The sequence below is a fragment of the Vicugna pacos genome, chromosome 9, assembly GCF_048564905.1.
Source record: "Vicugna pacos chromosome 9, VicPac4, whole genome shotgun sequence".
In the NCBI taxonomy this organism is placed as follows: Eukaryota; Metazoa; Chordata; class Mammalia; order Artiodactyla; family Camelidae; genus Vicugna; species Vicugna pacos.
Window position 1 is genome coordinate 6,430,838 of NC_132995.1, and position 21,859 is coordinate 6,452,696.

General features: G+C 36.6%; 1 protein-coding gene and 1 pseudogene across 13 annotated transcripts in view; one reads left to right on the forward strand and one right to left on the reverse strand.

Annotated features, from left to right (window-relative positions):
• Positions 1 to 9,046: 9,046 nt before the first annotated feature.
• Positions 9,047 to 21,859, forward strand: part of SLC6A16 (solute carrier family 6 member 16) — a 59,772-nt gene continuing 46,959 nt past the window's right edge. For 12 of the 13 annotated variants that reach the window (XR_012075411.1, XR_012075412.1, XR_012075413.1 and 9 more), the window contains exon 1: positions 9,047 to 9,154. The gene's annotated coding sequence lies outside the window, so the exon portion shown is untranslated. The remainder of the gene's footprint in view (positions 9,155 to 21,859) is intronic. The other variant, XM_072966633.1, reaches the window with a different exon arrangement.
• LOC107033932 (replication protein A 14 kDa subunit pseudogene) lies at positions 16,964 to 17,306 on the reverse strand (annotated as a pseudogene).

Below are 21,859 nucleotides of genomic sequence, written 5' to 3' on the forward strand. Positions count from 1 at the left end.
GGGCTGGGCACCTGGGGGAAGTGAAAGTGCTGCTGGCCCCAAGGGGGAAGGTCCCCAGCAGCCCCGAGGGGTGACTCGGACGTGCCAAAACACCCGGAGCGGAAGCTGAGCTGTAGGCAGTTCTTCCTGCTTCTGCAGTGGGGCCCCAGGAGGAGGCGGCTTCTCAGGAGTCATGATTGAGCCCAGGACCTTGGCCGTTATATCTGGCTTTGCAGTACCTGATCGTCTCTAGGCATGAGCTGTGCCCCCAGTGGCCTCTGAGGTCTCCCCTGATGCCCCTGCAGGCTCCTCATTTTTGTCAGGTCCCAAATTCCTCCCAGATTTCTGGCATTGTGGATGTTCCTACCATCCTGACATCCACCCAGGCCCTGGAAAACCAGACCCTCTTAGAGACCCTCTCTCTCTTCTGAGAGATCTCATCCACTTTTTATTTTTCCATAAAGGCTTCAAATGTAATTTATTTTCTTATTAATGTCATCAAAAATCAATTCATATTAATAGTATTCTGATTTTTGCCTCTGGGCTTTCTACCCCCCCCCCCCCCAGATTTACTGAGGAATAACTGACACGTATAATGGTATATATTTAAAGTTTACAGAATGATGACTTTATATCTATCTATCTATCTGTCTATCTATCTAGGAATGATTATCAAGCTCAAGATTAACACATTCATCATAATTAACACATTCATCATCCCTCATAATAAACTTTGTGTGTGTTTGTGTGTTTGTGTGGTGAGAATACTTAAGTTCTACTCTAAGCAACTTTCCAGTATACAATACTGTATTATTAACTATAGTCACCATGCTGGACATTAGATCCTCAGGTTAGAGCTTCTTTTTCTTATAAATTTTTACGCTTTGACCTATGTCTCCCCATTTTCCCTACTCCCCAGCCCCTGGCATTCACCATTCTACTCTCTGTTTCTAAGAAATTGGCCTTTAAAGATTATATATCTATCTATCTCACATTTTCTTTTTAATTTAATGGAGGTACTGGGGATTGAACCCTACCACTGAGCTATACACCTCCCCCAATCTCACATTTTCTTGATCCATTTGTCTGTTGAAGGACATTTAGATTGCTTCCACACCTTGGCTATTGTGAATAATGCTGCAATGAACATGGGTGTACAGATATCTCTTCAAGATACTGATTTCATCTCTTTTGGATATATACCCAGGAGTGGGACTGCTGGAGCATATAGCAAATTTGGTTCTATTTAAAATTTTTTGAGGAACCACCACACTGTTTTTCATAGGGGCTGTACCAATTTACATTCACACAACAGTGTACAATGGTTCCCTTTCCTCCACATCCTCACCAATAATTGAGATCTCTAGTCTGTCTTTTTTTGATAATAGCCATCCTAAACAGGTATGAGGTGATACCTCATGGTTTTGATTTGCATTTCTGTCATGATTAGTGATGCTGAGCACCTTTTCATGTATCTGTTGGCCATCTGTATGTCTTCTTTGGGAAAATGTCCATTCAGGTTCTTTGCCTGTTTTCAAACTGGATTATTTGCTTTTTTGCTGTTGAGTTATACGAGTTCTTTATGTAACTTGACTATTAACTCTTTATCAGATGTATGATTTGCAAATATTTTCTCCCATTCTCCATTGAAAAGGTTGCCTTTTCAATGTATTGTTTTCTCTGCCATGCAGAAGCTCTTTTGTTTGATGCAATCCTACTTGTTTATTTTGGCTTTTGTTTCCTGTGCTTTTGATGTCTTATCCAATAAACTATTACCAAGACTAACTTGCCAAAACTTAAGGAGCTGTTTCTCTGTGTTTTCTTTTAGAAGTTTTACAGCTTCAGGTATTACATTTAAGTCCTTAATCCTTTTTGAGTTAATTTTTCTGAGTGGTATACAATAGTGGTTCAATTTCATTCTTTTGCATGTGGATATATGCTTTTCCTATTGTGTGTTCTTGACACCCTTGTCAAAAATTAGTTGACTGTACATGCATGAGTATATTTCTGGGCTCTCTATTCTATTTCACTTGTCTATGTGCCTGTTTTTATGCCAGTACCACATTGCTTTGATCACTGTAACCGTAATATAGTTTGAAACCAGGGAGTGTCATGTCTCCAACTTCATTTTCTTTCTCAAGATTGCTTTGGCTATTCAGGGTCTTTTGTAGTTCCATACAAATTTTAGGATAGTTTTTATTTGTCTATTTCTGTGAAAAATACAATTAGAATTTTGATAGGGATTGCACTGAATTTGTAGATTGTTTTGGGTAGTATGGATGTTTTCACAACACTAATTCTTCCAATTCAAGAACATAGGATATCTTTCTATTCATTTGTGTCTTCTTCAGTTTCTTTCCTCAGTGTCTTATAGTTTTCAGGGGACAAGTCTTTTACCTCCTTGGTTAAATTTATTCCTAAGGGTTTTACTGTTCTTGATACAATTATAAATGGAATTGTTTTCTTAACTTTTTAGATAGTTTGTTGTTAGTATATAGAAGTGAAACTGATTTTTGTATGTAGATTTTATATCTTGCAATTTTACTAAATTCATGTGTTAGTCTAACAGGTTCTTGGTGGATCGTTAGGGTTTTCTATATAAGATCATGTTGTCTATGAGCAGACAATTTTTTTACTTTTTGATTTGGGTAAGTTTTGTCTCTTTTTCTTGCCTAATTGCTGTGGCTAGGAATGCCAGTACTATGTTTAATAGAAGTGGCAAGAGTGAGCATTTTTGTATTGTTCCTGATCTTCGAGTAAAGGCTTTTAACTTGTCACCACTGAGAATTATGTTAGCTTGTCATATAGGGCCTTTATTATGTTGAGGTACATTCCTTCCATACCTAATTTGTTGAGAGTTTTTATCATGAAAGGGTGTTGAATTCTGTCAATTTTTTTTCTGCCTCTAATGAAATGATCATATGATTTTTATTATTTATTCTGTTAACGTGGTATATCACATATGCTGATTGCTGTATGTTGAACCATGCTTGCACCCCAGGGATAAATCCCACTTGATTATGGTGCGTGATCCTTTTGATGTGTTGTTGAATTCAACTTGCTGGTATTTTGTTGAGGATTTTTGCATCTATGTTCATATAGGATTTTGGCCTATAATTTTCTTTTCTAGCAGTGTCCTTGTTTGGCTTTGGTATCAGGGTAATGCTGGCCTAATAAAAGAAGTTTGGAAGTGTTCTTTCCTCTTCAGTTGTTGGGAAGAGTTTGAGAATGATTGATATTAATTCTTCTTTAAATGTTTGGTGGAATTCACCCATAAAGTTGTCTGGTCCTCGGCTTTTATTTGTTGGGAGGTTTTTCATTACTGACTCAGTCTCCTTGCTCATTATAGGCCTGTTCAGATTTACTTCATGATTCACTCTTGGTAAGTTGTATGTTTCTGGTAACTTATTCATTTCTTCTAAATTACCTAATTTGTTGGTGTATAATTGTTCATATTAGTTTCTTATGATCCTTTGTACTTCTGTAGTATCAGTTGTTATGTCTTCTCTTTCATTTATAATTTTATTAATTGAGCCATTTATCTTTCTTAGTCTAGCTAAAGGTTTTTCAGTTTTGATTATCTTTTCAAAAAAACCAACTCTTAGTTTCATTCATCTTTATTTTTTTTCTAGTCTCTATTTCATTTATTTCTGCTCTAATCATTATTATTTCTTTCCTTCTGCTACCTGTGGACTTACTCCTTTTTCTAGTTCTTCGAGGTGTAAGGTCCAAACATAGACAACAACAAAATATAAGCAAACTGAATTCTATTTTTCATTTTTACTTTTTTCTCCTCTGACTGGATGATATCAAAGGTTCTGTCTTCAAGTTCACAGATTCTTTATTCCTTAGTGGACCAAATCCTGGATGATGTCCTCATTCCCTCTCTCCTTCTTTCCCATAAAGCCCATCAGTCCCTAAGCCAATCCCTCTTCCTCCTGGTTTGCTATCCTGTCGCCTCCTCTCTGTAGTCACGGCTCAAACTGACTCAGAACTTTTGTTCTCCTACCTGGACCCAGACCTCAGGCTCTTCCCTGGCCTTAGTCTCTTCCCTGCAGTCCATTTCGTACGTGGTCCTAGAGGGATCTTTTTGAAACCCACACCTAGGTTACAGAGCCCTATGTTCAAATCTCAGTTAGGACACTGACCCACCACCCCTTGTCCCTCAGTTTCCACTTCTAAACCATCATGAAGTTCTCTGTGCCCTACTAATAAAATACATTTTGAATCCATCTACTTGTCTTGAACTCCAAGTTCTAATCCAGGCTCTTAGTATTTTTCACACAAATAACTGTAATTGCTTCTGAACTGACTGCAGTAGGTTGAATGGTGAATCCCTCCCCACAAAAAAAGATATGCCCATATCCTAGAATCTGTGACCCTATTTGGAAAAAGAGTTTGTAAAGAGTTTGTTTTTTTGTAGATGTAATTAAGTTAAGGATATTGAGAAGAGATCAAACTTGATTATTTGGATGGGCCCTAAATCTAATGACAAGTATCCTATATCATAAAAGACACACAGAAAAGACACAGGGAGAGGAGGAGGATGCCAGGTGAAGAGAGAGGCAGAGATTGGAATTATTCAGCCACAAGCCAGAGAACTGCAGGGGCCATCATAAGCTGGAAGAGGCAAATCTCTGATTCTCCCCTAGGGCCTCTAGAGGGAGTACAGCCTTGCTAACACCTTGACGTTGGACTTCTGGCTTCCAGAATTGTGTGAGAATAAATTTCTGTTGTTTTAACCTACCAAATTGTGATAATTTGTTCTTGCAGTCACAGGAAATGAATACACCAATCTTCCCCTTTCCATCCACTATTTTCTTCCTCAGAGATGAGTACATGGGTAACTGGAGGGCCAAGGAAAGGTGGTAGATGATCACCAATTTGGTTTCTTCTTTCTTAGGCACATAGGAAGACTACATTTCCCAAGTCTCCTTGCAATGAAGTTGAGGCCATGTGACTGGTCTTGGGCCAGTGGAGTGGGTGCAGAGTGATGTAGGCCACTTCTAGACTTGGCCATAAAATATCCTGTACAATTTTTACTTTGTCTCTCTTCTTTCACTCATTGGCTGCCTAGAAGCTGAGAATTTATTGGAACACTTAAAAATAAGAGAGTCAAGAGATAAAGGAGATTAGGTCCCTGGTTTCTCCTTGGAGGAGAGCCTTTTGGACTTTATGTAAGTAAGAACTTACTACATTAAGCTACCTAATATTTTATTAGTAAATGAAGATTGTTAGTATTAGTATTAATAAATAGGGTTGTTAGTTAAAGCAACTAGCTTTAATAATCCTGACTGCTACAGATAAAATACCCGTCACTACATTTTAGCCAGCATCAAAATTTGGATCTGTGATAAACTCCAGAGCTTTCAAATTTCCTTTTTGTAGTTTTGAGTGAATAATGTTATTTTAAAATCTTTTTTATTGTGAAGGATGACACACATAATAATGTTCACAAAGCACACTGTACAGCTCAATGAATTATCACAAAGTAAATACCCATGAAATCAAGATCAATATCATTATCAACCCAGAAAACATTTACTCCCTTGCAAATCACTACCCACTTCCTCTTGACTTAAAACACTACATTTTGGTTTGGCCTGTTTTTCATGATATAAATGGAATCATACAGTATTTATTCTTTTGTGTTCACCTTAATTTTGTTCAACATTGTGTGTATGAAATTCATCAATGGAATAAGTAGCAATAGTTCTTACACTCTCACCACTCTATTGTATTTTGTTGCCTGAATATACTACAATTTATTTATCCATTCAACTGTTGAGGGACATTTTGGTTGTTTACAGTTTTTGAATATTACAGATAATACCAGAACAAACATTTAAAAAAAGGGATAAAAGTATTTGTAATAATATATTTTATTTAATCCAGCATATCTAAAATATTAGCATGTAATCAATATAAGATCTATTAATTAGAACTTTTACATTCTTCTTTTTGTACTAAGTCTTTGAAATCTAGTGTTTATTTCATACATACAACATATGACAATTTGGACTCCCTATATTTTGAATGCTCAGAAGCCACATGTGGTGAGTGGCTACCATATTGGACAACCCAACCCTAAGGGAAATCAGTCCACCTGCATGCTGTGTTTCACCTTTTCTTGCCTCCTGAGGACATCCCTCCAATTTATTTGTCCCCTCTTTCCTTTGAATCATCAAATTCTCCTTCTCTACCAACTCTTTCATAAGTCATGCTATTATTTCTTCCATCTTAAAAACTCCTTTATTGCCCATACATCCTTCTACATCCCCATTCTATTTCTTCCTCTTTTTGATAACAAAATCCATTAAAAATGTGTCTATGCTCATTGCTTCTACTTCATCTCTTCTATGTCTCCCTTGATTCTACCCCTGTAAGGCTTTCAGTCTGACTCGTCCATCAAAACCACTTTTGTCAGAGTCACGAATGATATACCACATGGTCAATTCTTGGTCCCCATCTTACTTGACTTCTCTACATCACTGGTTGTGGTCCCCACACAGGCAATATCAGCGTCAGTTGGGAATTGGTTAGCTGTCAGTTAGACGGGGACTGTTAGTCCTCATCCCAGACCTACTGTGGTGGGTTGAATGTTGTCCCCCAAAAGATATGTCCTTATCCTTGTGGGGAGGGTATACCTTAAGTGGTAGAGTGCATGCTTAGCATGCATGAGGTCCTGGGTTCAATCCTCAGTACCTCCTCTAACAAGAGATAAATAAATAAACTTAATTACCTCCCCCAACCGAAAAAAAAAGTATGTCCTTATCCTAACCTCTGGAAGCTGCGAATGTGACATTTTTTGGAAAAAGGATTTTTTCAACATGAGATTATCTTGGATTATCTGAGTGGGCCCTAAATCAAAGGACAAGTGTTCTTAGAAGAGACACCCAGAGGAGAGATTGTCCTAGAGGAGAAGGCTAGGTGAAGACAGAGGCAAAGATTGGAGTTATGCAGATATAAGTCAAGGATTGCCTGGAGCCACCAGAAGCTACCCTTAGCCCACACATCCTATTGTTTGCCCAGAAGCCAAAAGAATCTTCCTGCTAAAATATGAGTCACTTCTTGACTCAGAACCCTCTCATGGCTTTTTATCTCACTCAGAAAAATCCCCAACTTCCTACCATGACCTATAAGATCCTTCATACAATACTCTGGCCCCTGCCATTTCTCTTATCCCATCTACTACTACCTCTCTCCTCAATTACTGGGATCCAGTCATGCTGACTTTGCTGTTTCAAGAACCTGTCAAGTACACTCCTGCCTCCAGGCCTCTGTCACTGCTGTTCTCTCTGCCTGGAATGCTTTTCCCCATGCTGTTCCTAGTTCCTTTCCTCAGCTCCTTCAAGACTCTGCCAAAGGTCACACTCAGAGAGGGCTTTCTTGATTACTCTGTCTATGGCTCTCTACCTTGTCTCCTCATAACATTTTGTTTTGCTTTCTTAATGGCATTCCCACTCTTGGAAATTCATATTTGTTTTTGTGCTTCCTGCTTTTTGCAACTGGAATGTAAAATCTTTTCCATAACAGTGTCCTGAGGGTCTAGGGAAGTGTAGGGCACATCATTCAATAAATATTTTTTGACAGATATTTTTTCCTCGTGTCTTGAATTCACAGATTTTCCTGCCCCAGGGCCTTTGCACAGCCCTGGGACCTGAGATGCTCGTATTTCATTTTCCACCTAGTAAGTTATCCTTCAAGTCTCACCTTTGGTGTTCCTTCCTGAGAGAACTGCTCTCTCTAAATTAAATTAGTTCTCTGTGTTAAAGGATTGAATAATTTCCTCAGCCTCTGATGCATTCTTACAGCACCTAGATATTTTCCTTTAAATCTCTTTGTTCAACAATAATGATCTAAGCCTGTGGTTTTCAGAGTGTGGCCTAGGGACTCCTGGGGGTTCCTGAGACACTTTCAGTGGCTCATGAGGTGAAAATTATTTTCATAATACTATTATGATGTTATTTGCCTTTCCACTCTCATTTTCTCTTGAGTATACAGGATGTTTTCCAAAAAGCACATGAGGTATTTTGACAAACCCTGTGCAGAAGCAGATATGAGGATCCAGCTGTCTTCTATTAAGCCAGGCATTAAAGAGACTTGCAAAAATGTAAAACACTCTTCTCACTAAATTATGTTTGGTGTGGATTATTAATTTATAGTTATTAAAATGTTATTTATGCTAACACAATTTTTTAATGACAATATGTATTTTAGAAATTTCTAATTTTTAAAAATTTATTATTTTTTTTAGTGGAGGTATGGGGGATTGAACCCAAGACCTTGTGCATGTGAAGCATGTGTTCTATCACTGATCCATACCCTCAGCTCCCACTCAGTTTTAATATTGATAGATATAACTCACATATTCACAATCCACATAAATATAACCCACATAAATTATTTGAGTCCTACATTTTTAAGAGTATAAAAGCAGTCCTTGATCTAAGCCTGGCCACGTTGTTCCAAAAAAAAAAAAGGCAGTCCTGAGACCAAAAATTTGAGACTCACTGACCTAAGTAAATCCTTAGGTTTTTGATTCTTGTCTGCAGCCCAGAATATTCCTGAATTCTCTGAAGGCAAGGTCCCTGTCAGTCTTGTTGGACACACATTTAAGGTTTGGCTAGTAGTATAGGAGCCCTAAGTAAGTGTCAAAGGTTTGAAGGCAAGAAGGAATGAATGGGAGCAACAAGCCTCCTACCTCATCCTCACATCCTCCACATTACTCGTGGGACTGGAAGCAAAATGCATCCTCCAGACCAGGGAAGAGCCTTATCTTGGGTAAGAGCGTGGACCGAGCAGCACGAGAGGATGGAGAAGAAAGGAGGTCCCGCCCTTGGCCTAAATGGGAACCTGAGGGAAAAAGCGGCATAAGCGCAGACGGAGCGCGTGCGTGGGCCTGCGCGTGCACGTGTACGGAAGGGGTTGTCATAGAGGGCGGCGCAGTGGAATCGTTCATCCAGTCAGTAGGGGGCGCTCGAGGGGAGCGGCGGCGCTGGCGCAGGGCAAGTCGGGAAAGGCGGCACCTGCGGCAGAGCGAGGAGCGTTGCGCGGTGAGGTCAGCCTAGGCTTGAAAGGACCTGAGGTGGTCTCTAGGCTTCTCAGTTGAGCCTTCTTCACCCACATTTTCGCCAGACTGACCAGACTGAAGAGCCCAGCCCTCCAGGCTAGGGTGAGGGAGACTTGGCCCCCACGGGGTCCCCGAAACGTTTCTAGAGCTGGGGTGTGTGAGGTTGAGCGTCCTCGCCTGGGGTCACTGGACCCTGCCAAGGGATAACAGGCCACCGGACCGGAGCCTCCCAGACACCCCGGGCTCTGAAGCTGAGGGATCAAATAGGCTTGAGAAGGCCCTCTTTTTTTCCATCCTAAAGCCGAGGAAGCTTTGTCAGCCCCTTCGCTCACCAAATCTGATTTTGAGCCAATCCCAAGGCCCGACCTTCACGGGACGCGGCCGTGGGCCCCTGCGCAGTTGGGGAAGCCCATTGGTTCCAGCTCCCAGGTGGCAGAAACTGGCTGCAGCCTCATCAGGGGCCTGTTAGGGGCAGTTATTTTCTGCTCACTGAGGAACCTGGGCACTGGCTCCCTCCTTTGAGTTTTGGAGTTTATGGTTCCAGGGAAGGCGGTAAACTGAGAGGAACGGGCATTTCTGGGAGACCCCGAGCACTCCCTGGGAGGCATGGGCCTAGGAGAGCAGTTGCCGGGGAGGATGCTGTCGGGTCTCACATGTTGGGCCGTTATCAGGGCCTCTCCAGCCTGGGAGGAAGGGTTTACTAGGGAACCAAGGGGCTTTATAAGCGTCACAAGTGGCCAGTTTGCCGAATCCGTTTGCCCAAACCCAATTCTCTTTACTAAAAGAGTCAAATTGACCAATTTACCATAAAACTTGTTTTAAGGAATACACTTTTTTAATGTTTTCAGAGAAGGTGGATATATTTTTCACGAAAACAATTTTTCTTTTTTTTTTTAGAGGAACACTGGGTCAGGGTTAACATGAATTATGAGACTCAGAATTACTCCTTGTTGTTTTGAGTTTTGTCTCATTTCAGCTGCTGGCAAAACATCTAGTAATAGTGAAGATTTGCGTTTCTTAGGAAGGCAGCCAATTAGGTGAATGTCTCCAGCTTCCTCAGCTTGGTTAACTTTAGAACGAATTGAATTAAGGTTTTGGGTTTATTGCAAAACCCAAACGAAAGAGTTCACTATGGATACACTTTAGAGTTTATCTTATTTGATTTTGTGTTGATAATCTGAGGCTCTCCGTTACTTTTTTTTTTTTTTCTTCTTATCTTTAGTTTTGTGACAGCATTTTCTTTTGGCATTTCTCCTAAGTCTCTGGCCATTTCTTCTTTTCTTTCTTTACATTTTATTTTTAACATTCTAAATCATGAGATATGCATCCACAAAAGTGCAGACAATGTATAAACAGTTTTAAGTGAAATAATTATAAAGCTTTTATCTGCTTAACTGCCACCCAGCTTAAATAGAATATTACCATGACTCTAGAAGATCTTCACTAATTATTTCACAATCAAGTACCCCCTCTTCCCTTTCAGAGGTAACTTCTAATCTCACTTTTGTGATAATCATTTCCTTGATTTTCTTTATACGTTTACCATGTATATATGTATCTCTTAACTATTAGTTAAATTTTGCTTCTGTTTTGAACTTAGAAATGTGGACTCGTTCAGTCTGGAATACTTTATGTTGTGCTTCTTATGCTCAACATTGTGAAATTAATTTATATTGTTGATTGTAGCTGTAGTTCCTTTATTTTCTTTACATATGCATAGTATTCTTTTGTTTGAATATTCTCTGATTTATTCATTTTATTGTTGATGGGCATTTGTATTTTTCAACTGTATGACCATTAGGAATGATGTTGCTGAGGACATTTCTTGGGAGAGGTAGAAGAATGTAATTGATTAAGAGCTGTTTCTGAAACCAGACTGTGTTCAATCCTGACTCTACCCCCCATTTGCGGTGTAACCTTGAGAAAATTGTGTAACTTCTTTGCGTTTCAGTTTTTTCACTTTTGTAAAATGGAGACAATAATAGTACCTACCTCATAGAGTTGTTTGTGAAGAGTAATGCAATTAAAAAAATGTAAAGCATTTAGGACAGTGCCTGACATAAAGCAAGCACAATGTGTTAGTTATCATGGTTGTTGTTCCTACTGTATTCATTGCACAAGTGAAAGAGTTTCTCTAGGGAATATACCTAGTATTGGGAGTTGTTCGGCCACAGGGTATATGTATAGTCGATTTTACTACTAATGCTAGGTTGTTCTCCAAACTTGTTATAACAATTCACACTAACATTAATTGGCGATGAGACTTCTGGTTGCTCTACATCTCATCAACACCTGGTATTATTAGACTGTTCCCATTTTTTCCCAATCTGGTCACTGTGTAGTGGTATTTCATATTATTTTAATTGCCTTGCACTGATTAGTGCCTCTCAAGCCTCTTGCCCATTTTGCAATTGGTCTTTCTTCCTAACTTGCAGGTGTTCTTCATATCTTTTGAATATTAGTCATTTATTGTTTTGTAGGTTGCAAGATATCCTCTCCCACTTTACAGATTTTCTTTCTTTTCTCCTTTTGGGGTCTTTTGATGAAAAAGAGTTTTTAATTTTAGTGTAGTAAAATGTATCAAATTGAAATTTTATGCTCATTGTTATTGTGTCTTTTACAAGAAATCTTTTCCTATACCAAGGTGTTGTTCTTCAAGGGGAACCATGTACATCAGCAGTAATTTTGTCCCCTGAAGTAGTGTAAGACAGCGATCCTCTGTTCTTTTATATTTTCTAGAATTTTATAGTATTGTTTTCACATTTTTTTTTTTACCATCTGAGATTGATTTTTGAATGTTATTTGAGGTAGAGTGTCAATCTCTTTTTTTTTGCTGCATGGATACCCAGTTATCCAAGCACAATTTATTGAGAAGTTCACCCTCTACTCACAGGTCTGCTAAGGCATAGCTGTCCTATGTTAAGACTTCATAATGCATGTCTAGTTTTAGCCTCTCGATTGTGTTCTATTATTCTATTTGTCCCTGTCTCAATTCACACTGTCTTACTACAAATTTATATTAAGGCTTAATATTTGTGAGAGCTTGTCTTCTTACTTTGTTTTAAATCAGGAGTATCTTAGCCATTTTTGGGCTTTTCAGTTTTTGCATAAATTTTGGCATCAAAGTTGAGGTGGTCTTACAGAATAAGTTGGGGAGTGTTCCTCTTTCTGTTTTCTAGAAGAGCATGTTTAATACTGGAATTATTTTTTTCTTGAAGGCTGGTAGAATTTACCATTAACGACATCTGGTATTAGAAAGGTTTGCATATATGTGTGTGTAAGTGTGTGCATGAACTCCTATGTGTGTTTGAAAGATTTTTGATTACAGTTTCAAGTTTTTTAATGGTTATAGGACTTCTTGGGTTCTCTATTCTTTCCTGAGGTAGTTCTTTGGTTAATTTTTAAAAGATACTTGATTATTTCAACTCTTTTTTGAATTTATTGGTGTAGTGATGTTAATGTTCATCATTATTACTTATTTAATATCTGTCACATCTGTAGTAATGTCCCCCTTTTTAATTCCTAGTGGTTATTTGTGCTTTCCCTCCTTTTTCTTCATAAAGCTCATTAGAAGATTGTCAGTTCTATAAGTTCTTTCAAAGAACTTTTGGGCTTTGTTGATAATCTTGTGTGTTTGTTTTCTGTTTCCTTAATTTTTAGCTATTATGAATAAAGCTGCTATGACCATTCTTGTAAAAGTCTTTTTGTGCCACACATTTTAATTTTTCTTAGATAAATCCATAGGAGTGGAATTACTGGGTCTAGCAGTTTAATAAGAAACTAAGATTCAAAAAGCCCATTTTTGTAGGAAACTGCTAGACCTTTTTCAAATGGTTGTACCATTTACACTCCTGCCAGTGTTCCAGGTGCACCACATCTTTCCCAGCATTTGGTATTAATCCTCTTAATTTTATCAGTTTTGGTAAGTAAGCAGACTAGTATTTTTTTTTTATCATTATGTTGTTCTCCCTCTTTTAGTTATAGTTTTAGACTCTGTATTCATTTAGTGGTCACCTTAATTTTTAAAAATTTTTATTTGTTTATTGTTGGTGGAGGTTCTGGGGATTGAACCCAGGACCTCTTGCATGCCAATCACACACTCTACCACTGAGCTACACTCTCCCCCTAGTGGTCACCTTAGAACTTGAAAAATACACAATTTATTGACATTACAGTATGTTTCCCTTTCTCCCAGAAGATACAAAGAACTTAGAATATTTGAATTCTGTTTACTTTCTTCCCAATTTACATTTAATTATTTTGATGCTTTTTATTTTTACTTTTTAACCTGCCAGGATATCATCATTTTGTTTCATAGAGTCATTTTTTTAAATTTAGATTTTTTTACATATTTACTATGTATATATTTTTTGCTCTTTATTCCTCTTGGTTCTCAAATCATCCACCTGGGATTACTTTCCTGCTGCTTGAAACACATTTTAGAATTTCCGTTAATGAAGATCTGTTCGTTACTGATTTTCAAAATTTTTATCTGTTGTAAACCATCTTTATTTTGCCCTCATTAAAACTTTTTTTTTTTTTTTAGGATTTAAGATACTAGATTGGCAGCCTTTTTTTCTTTCAACATGTTGATCATATCCTACCATTGCGTTGTGGCTTCCATTTTTGCTATTGAGAAATCACCTTTATGTCTGTCCTTTGCAGATAACCTGTATCATTCTTATAATTGCTTTCAAGTGTTTTATAATGATGTGTCTGTATATAGAGTTCCTTTTGCCTCCAGTGGACTTTGTTGGGCTTTTTTTTTTTTTTTTAGATCTGAAATTGGTGTGTTTTACTAGTTCTGGAAAATCTTTTTAACCTTTTTAGACATTGTTTCTGTACTATTTTCTGTTCCTTCCTTCTGGAACTCCAAATAAATATTTGTCAGACTTCTGAAATTTTTCTTTAATTTCTGTATTTATTAACCTCTTTTTATGTTTTCCATATTATTATCTCTCTATGCTATGTTCTTGGTTATTTTTCTCTGACCTATCTATTTCAGTTCACAAATACTATCTACAGCAGAACTGAATCCACTATTTTAACCCTTTCAGGACATTTTAATTTTAATTATTGTGTTCATTTCTTTTTAAACCTGTAAAATCACTTTTTATAGAGTCCTGTTCTATGTTGTTATTTTCAAACTTTTCCTTTATTTCTAAAAAAATAGAAACCAGTTATTTTATTGACTTTGTCTAATGATTCTGGAATTTTATGTCTTTGCTAATTTGATTCTGCCATCTGTTGTTTCTGTCAGTTCCTTTTTTACTTATGTGCTATGCTTCTTGTTCTTGACAGATTATTTGTAGGAATAATTTAAGGCCTTAAAATGAAGGTGTCTTACTCCAGGAAGGATTTCAGTTTGTTTCAAAATGTTTTCTCATGATTAGACTGGAGTTAAGGGTACTGGAAAAAATACCACAGAGGTGAAGTGCCCTTCTCATCTCATCAAGTTAGAAGGCGTATGATGTCCACATGACATCATTGGTAGTCTTAATCTTAATCACTTCATTATGGTAGTATTTGCCAGGTTTCTCTACTGTATGCTTCCAAGGAAGTTTCCCCCTTTCTGTATGTCTCAAGTTTTTAAGCTTTACAGTATAATGATTACAACTGATGTTTAATGCAACTCTATTTGCTGGGTGATAGGAAGGGACTGGAAACAGGAAGTTCAGTTATATGCCTATGGCTTTTGCCGTTGTTCAAGTGAGAGATTACAATTGCCTGAGCTTACAGTGGCAGTGGCAGTGGCAGTGGCAGTGAAAAGAACATGTTAAGGCATTTCTGGGAAATTGGTTCGCTTATGGTAGCTTTAAAAAAAACAGGATAAATTAAAACCACAAAGAGGTACTACTTCACACTTGTGAGAATGACTATAGTAAAAAAGTCAGATAATAACAAGTTTTGTTGAGGATATGGAGTAATCAGAATCCTCATATTCTGCTTCTGGGGATGTAAAATGGTGCAGACACTTTGGAAAACAATTTGGCAATTCCTTAAAAATTTGTTATTTGACACAGCAGTTCCACTCCTAGGCATGTACCCGAGAGAAATGAAAACATATATACACATAAAAACTTACACACAGGTGTTCAAAACAGCATTATTCAGTATAGCCAAATGGTAGAAACCACCCAAATGTCCACCAATTGATGAATGGCACCAGTTGATGATAAGCAAAATGTGGTATAATGGAATATCATTTGGCCATAAAAGGAGTGAAGCACTGATACATGCTACAGTATAGATGAACCTTAGAAACATGCTAAGTGAAAGAAGCCAGTCACCAAAGACCATATATTATATGATTGTATTTATATGGAATGTCCAGAATGGGCAAATCTGTAGAGACAGAAAGTAGATTAGTTGTTGCTTAGGGTTGGGTGGTGGGGAGTCGTGGTGGAAGGAATGGGCCATGATACATAAATGGTACAGAGTTTCATTTTGGGGTGATAAAAATGTTCTCAAATTGATTGTGGTGATGGTTGCACAACTCTGTGCTAAAAGCCACTGAATTACTTTGAAATAGGCAAGTTGTATGAAATTTGAACAATATCTCAATAAAGTTATTAGAAAAAATCAGGGAACACATAGTAGGGAGCTACATTAGCTCAGACCACACCTATTCAACTTGAAGTGCTGGTGGGAAATCCAGGTGCAGATGTCATGCAGCTCAGAAGTAAATTTTGGGCTAGATACATGGTACCATAAATTATTAGCATAAAGGATTCACTTGACAGAAAGCAAGAGACCCTATTCATTTAGTTCAATTTACTGAACATGGTAGCTCAAGGGAAGGCTTCACACAAGGCACTTTTAATGTTTAATAGCACTGAGTTTTCAGAGGTTAACACAGTTGAGGACTGAGCCCCTTCTTCTGTTGTTTAAGACAATACTATGTCATTGATACTAGCTGATATCCTTCCTAAATTTCAATTTTAATTATCTTCACTTCCTATAAAGAAATCCTTTACCATAAGTGGCTATGGCAATGTCCTTTAAATAATTTGCAGTGTATTTTTGGATAATAAAATTTGACAGTTAAGATTATATAAATTAAAACAAATATTTTTATTTACAATTACAATCTAAGTGGATTTAGAATTAGTTTATTTCCTCACTGAAGAGAATGGGGCAGTCCATAAAATCTAACTGGCCATACAGTTCATCACAGTTATTTTGCATTATTACCCTTTATCCTACACTTGTCATCCCTCCCTGATCACTGAAACAAGAATTCTATACTAAGGACAATGACAGTTGAAAGGAAGAAAAAAAATCAAATGATTCCACCAACTGTTTTAGTGATCATGTATCCCTTGTTTGGCACTAGTAAACGGTCAGTTTTAAAATCCCCCCAAAGAGGTACTTCACAAATTATAAAAGATGTAGAGTTCTCTTTACTCTTTTAATTCATCAAAATAATTTTTTACAGGGAATATCAAATAAGTAATTAACATGGTATAGCTTGTGAAGTAGTGAGTAAATCTTTAGTATAGTTGACACAGGGTTTCACTTGGCAGGTCTAAGACATGACCTTAGAGCTATGAAATTCCAAGTGTGTACTTGAATACATAACTAAAAGAATAAGAATGGAATGACCAATAGTATGTACCATTTTAATCTTTATTAATAAAATAGATAACTGGATTCAGACAGCTACTTTGTTCATGCATCTAATCTGAGCATATATTGAAAAAGTAATTCTTTATAAGAGAACTCAGATGAGAACTGTCAATATACTAGTTCTATCAAAAACTGAAGGTTAGAATCTAAAATTAGGTAAATGATATTTAAAAAGAGAACAAATTAAATATCAGAAACCATAGGACTCACTCTCAAAACTTAGGGATCTTCTTTAATAGTCTTCAGTGTAGCTCATTTGCAATCATAAAAATTTCATCAAGATCAATCATATTGCACAACCCCCACAGGAACAAACTGAGGGAACTCATGGGTTTTTCACCCCTTCACTGTAAAGTCCAAGATTATAAAGATGGCTGGTTATCATCTTTAAACTGGGCATAAGATGCACACATGATTAAGTTCCTTTGACTTCTACTCTTCTAATTAATTCTGCGATTCCAGAGATTTCTTCATCAAGGGGCTCCATCAATTCAGTGGTTCCATTTTCCCCCTTCTCCATTCCCTCATTTCTTCTAGTGGGATCAGTCTTTTCCAGTCTCCCAACAAAGCAAATAGGCAGCATATTGGCATTGATGCGTGGCTTGAGCAGCTTCATCACATCCATGATGATTGTGCTGTGAGCTGTAGCTGTTTTGAATGGGGTTTAAAAATATATTTATTGCTACAAAGTCTAGAAGATACTTCCTAAATGGTTGCTATTATTATTTTCTGTGCTTATCACCAGGTTGTTTATATCCCAGTTATTATTTTGCTTGATATTTTAGTTGACCCTGAATTTGTTTTTTTTGAACAGTGCATGAGTGTTAAGATCCAAATTGTGTTTTTTTCCTTTTTATTAGACTTTGAATGAAGACAGATTAGTCATAGCTTGCTTCTTGCCTAAAAATGATGTGGCATTAAATTTCTTTTTGTACCCTTATTGATGATCTGATACTTGCTGTAGTATGCTCTTCACAGATCTGAAGCTTGAAGGCTTACTAACTAGATTTGGCGACCTGATGGAGAGGAGAGGGGGCGGCAGCATGACTAGACTTAACTCTTAATTTCTGTAGTGTTTCCTAATTTTTTCCTTTTAAAATTAAAGATACTGTACCAATGGCTGGGTTTCTCTATTTAATTTTTTTCTTACACTCTGAACATTTGTGGTTCAAAGTAATCCTCCCTCTTAATGCTGTGGTGACACACAGTTTGCCTCTGAGAGAGACCCATTAATTAACCCTTCGACTTTCTCTTTGGAGTGGCTCACATGTCTGAACCCTTTGGGACACAGCTTCTGAGAGTCAGGAGTTCACTGCAGCAGAAGGACTTTGGAAAGGGACTGTTTTTCTCTTTCCAACAGGCTGCCTGGAAAATTATAACTTACTTCCTAAAACATTGAACCACTCCATCAGGAAGGATAGATTTGAATTAACTCCTTTGGATAAATATCCAGGAGCACAACTGTTGGATTGCGTAAGAGTATATTTAGTTTTGTAAAAAAAACCTTCAAATTGTCTTCCAAAGTGGCTGTACCATTTGCATTCTCACTAGCAATGAATGGGAGTTCCTGTTACTCTACATTCTTGCCAGCATTTGGTATTATTGGTATTCTGGATTTTGGCTATCCTAATAGGAATGTAGTGCTATCTCATTGTTTCTGATGGCATATGATGTGTAGAGCATCTTTTCACATGCTATTGGCCACATATATATCTTCTCTTATGAGGTGACTCTTAAAGTCTTCGGCCCATTTTAAAATCAGATTGTTTTTTTTTTTACTGAGCTTTTTTCCCCCAAAAGCTAAATGATTACTTATTGAGCTACTATGTTCTTGGCCATAGTCTAGACTCAGTGAGGTTTATTTTTTAATTTTTAAATTATGATTTTTATTGATGTATAGTCGATTTACAATATTATATTAGTTTCAGGTGTAGAGCATAGTGATTCAGTATTTTTACAGATCATACTCCATTAAAAGTTATTACAAGATAATGTCTATAATTTCCTGTGCTATACAGTATATTCTTGTTGCTTATCTATTTTATACATGATAGTTTGTATCTCTTAATCCCATATCCCCAACTTGCCCCTTCTCCCTTCCCTTTCCCCACTGATAACCACTTGTTTGTTTTCTATATCTGAGTCTGTTTCCACTTTGATATATACATTCATTTGTATTATTTTTTTAGATTCCATGTATAAGCGATACCATACAGTATTTGTCTTTCTTTGTCTGACTTATTTTACGAAGCATACTATTCTGTAGATCCATCTATGTTGTTGCAGATGGCAATATTTAATTCTTTTTTATGGCTGAGTAATATTCTATAAAACTACTAGAAGAAAGCATAGGCAGAACATTCTTTGATATAAATCATAACAGTATTTTTTGGGTCTGTCTCCTAAGGCAAAAGAAATAAAAGCAAAAGCAAAAAATAAACAAATGGGACCAAATTAAACTTAAAATCTTTTGCACAACAAAGAAAACCATCGACAGAAAAGACAACCTACAGAATGGGGGAAAATACTTGCAAATGACTGACAAGGGGTTAATATTCAAAATATATAAATAGCTTATACAACTCAATATCAAAAACCAAACAACCCAGTCAAAAAACGGGCAGAATACCTGAATAGACATTTTTCCAAAGAAGACATACAGATAGCTAACAGGCACAGGAAAAGATGCTGAACATCACTAATTATTAGAGAAATGTAAGTCAGAATAATGAGGTATTACTACACCTGTCAGAATGGCTATCATCAAAAATTCTACAAATAACAAATGTTGGACAGGATGTGGAGAAAAGGGAACCTTTCTTTGTACACTGTTGGTGGGGATGTAAATTGGGGAAGCCGCTATAAAAAACAGGATGGAGTTTCCTCAAAAAAACTAAAAATAGAACTATCATTTTTTCAGCAATTTGACTCCTGGGTATATATCTGGAAAAAAATGAATACACTAGTTCAAAAAGATACATGCACCCCAATGTTCATAGCAGCACTACTTACAATAGCCAAGATATGGAAGCAACTGAATTTTAAGAGTCTTTTAAAATATATTTTTGATAACAGTCCTTTATCAGATGCATCTTTTGTGAATATTTTCTCTCGGTCTGTGTTTTGTCTTCTAGTTCTCTTCTCTTCACAAAATCTTTTGTAGAGCAGGGTTTTAATTTTAATGAAGTCCAACTTATCAGTTGTTTATTTCATAGATTGTACCTTTGGTAATGTATCTAAAAAGTCATTGTCATACCAAAGATCATCTAGATTTTCTCCTATGTTATCTTCTAGGAGTTTTATACTTTGAGGTTTACATTTAAGTCTGTGATCTATTTTGAATTAGCTTTTGGAAGGGATGTAAAGTCTGTGTCTAGATTCTTTTTTTGCATGTGGATGTCCAGTTCCAGCATTACTTGTTGAAAAGGCCATCTTTGCTCCATTGTATTACCTTTGTTTCCTTTTTAAAGATCAGTTGGCTATACTTATGTGGGTGTATTTTTATGCTCTCTATTCTGTACTAATGATCTATTTGTCTATTTTTTTTTGCCAATACTGTATTTCTTGGGGTTTTTTGGGGGGGGATTAGGTTTGTTTGTTTACTTATTTTTAACAGTGGTACTGGGGGTTGAACCCAGGACCTTGCACATGCTAAGCATGCACTTTGCCACTGAGCTATACCCTCCCCCCCATACTATATTTCTTGATTACTGTAGCTTTATAGTAGGTATTGAAGTCAGATTGTATCAGTACTCCATCTTTGTTCTTCTTTAGAATCAGCTTGTCACTATCCACAAAATAATTTTCTGAGGTTGTGATTGGGATTGCATTGAATCAATAAGTCAAATTGAGAAGAACTGACATCTTAACTATATTGAGTCATCCTATCCATGAACATAGAATATCTCTCCGTTTATTTAATTCTTTGATTTTATTCATCAGAGTTTTCTAGTTTTCTTCATAGATTTTTGAACATATTTTATTAGATTTATACCTAAGTATTTCCCTTTTGGGGGTGCTAATGTAATTATTATGTTTTTAGCTTCAAATTTTACTTGTTCATTATTGGAAAGTTACTGATTTTGTATTTAACCTTGTATCCTGCAACATTCCTATAATTGCTTATTAGTGCCAGGACATTTTTGTCAGTTCTTTTGAATTTTCTACATAGATGATCACATTATCTGCAAACAAAGACAGTTTCATTTGTGCCTTCCCAATCTGTATGTCATTTATTTCCTTTTCTTGTCTTATTGCATTAGCTAGAACTTGAGTATGATGTTGAAAAAGAGTGATGAGAGGGGACATCTTCACCTTGTTCCTGCTTTTAGTGGGAAAGCTTCTTCTTTCTCACCATTAAGCATGATGTTATTTGTAGGTTTTTTGGTAGACATTCTTCATCAAGTTGAGGAAAGGCCTCTCTATTCCTAGTTTACTTAGAGTTTTTTTTTTTTAAATCATGAATAGGTGTTGGATTTTGTTAAATGCTTTTTCTGTGTTTGTTGATACAGTTATGTGATTTTTTTTCTTTTGTAGCTTGTTGATGTGATGGATTACATTAATTGATTTTTGAATGGTGAACCAGCCTTTCATACTTGGGATAAATCCCTTTTGGTCATGGTATATAATTCTTTTTATACGTTGTTGGATTGTATTTGCTAATATTTTGTTGAGGATTTTTGTGTCTATGTTTATGAAACATATTGATCAGTAGTTTTATTTTCCTGTAATATCTTTATTTGGTTTTGGTTTCTGGGTAATGCTAGAATTATTCCCTTTGCTTCTATCCTCTGAGAGATTGTAGAGAATTGGTACAATTTCTTCCTTAAATATTAGGTGGAATTTATTAGCGAACCCATCTGGGCCTGGAGCTTTCTGTTTTGGAAGGTTATTAATTATTTATTCAGTTTCTTTAATAGAGACAGGCATATTCAGATTGTCTGTTTATTTTTAAATGAGTTTTGGAAGATCATGTCTTTCACGGAATTGGTCTATTTCATCTAGGTTATCAACTTTATGGGCATAAAGTTGTTCATAGTATTCCTTTATTATCCTTTTAATGTCCATTGGATTTGTATAGATGCACCCTTTCATTTCTGCTATTAGTAATTTGTGTCCTCTTTCTTTTCTTCTTAGTTAGCCTGGCTAGAAGCTTATCAATTTTGTTGATCTTTTCAA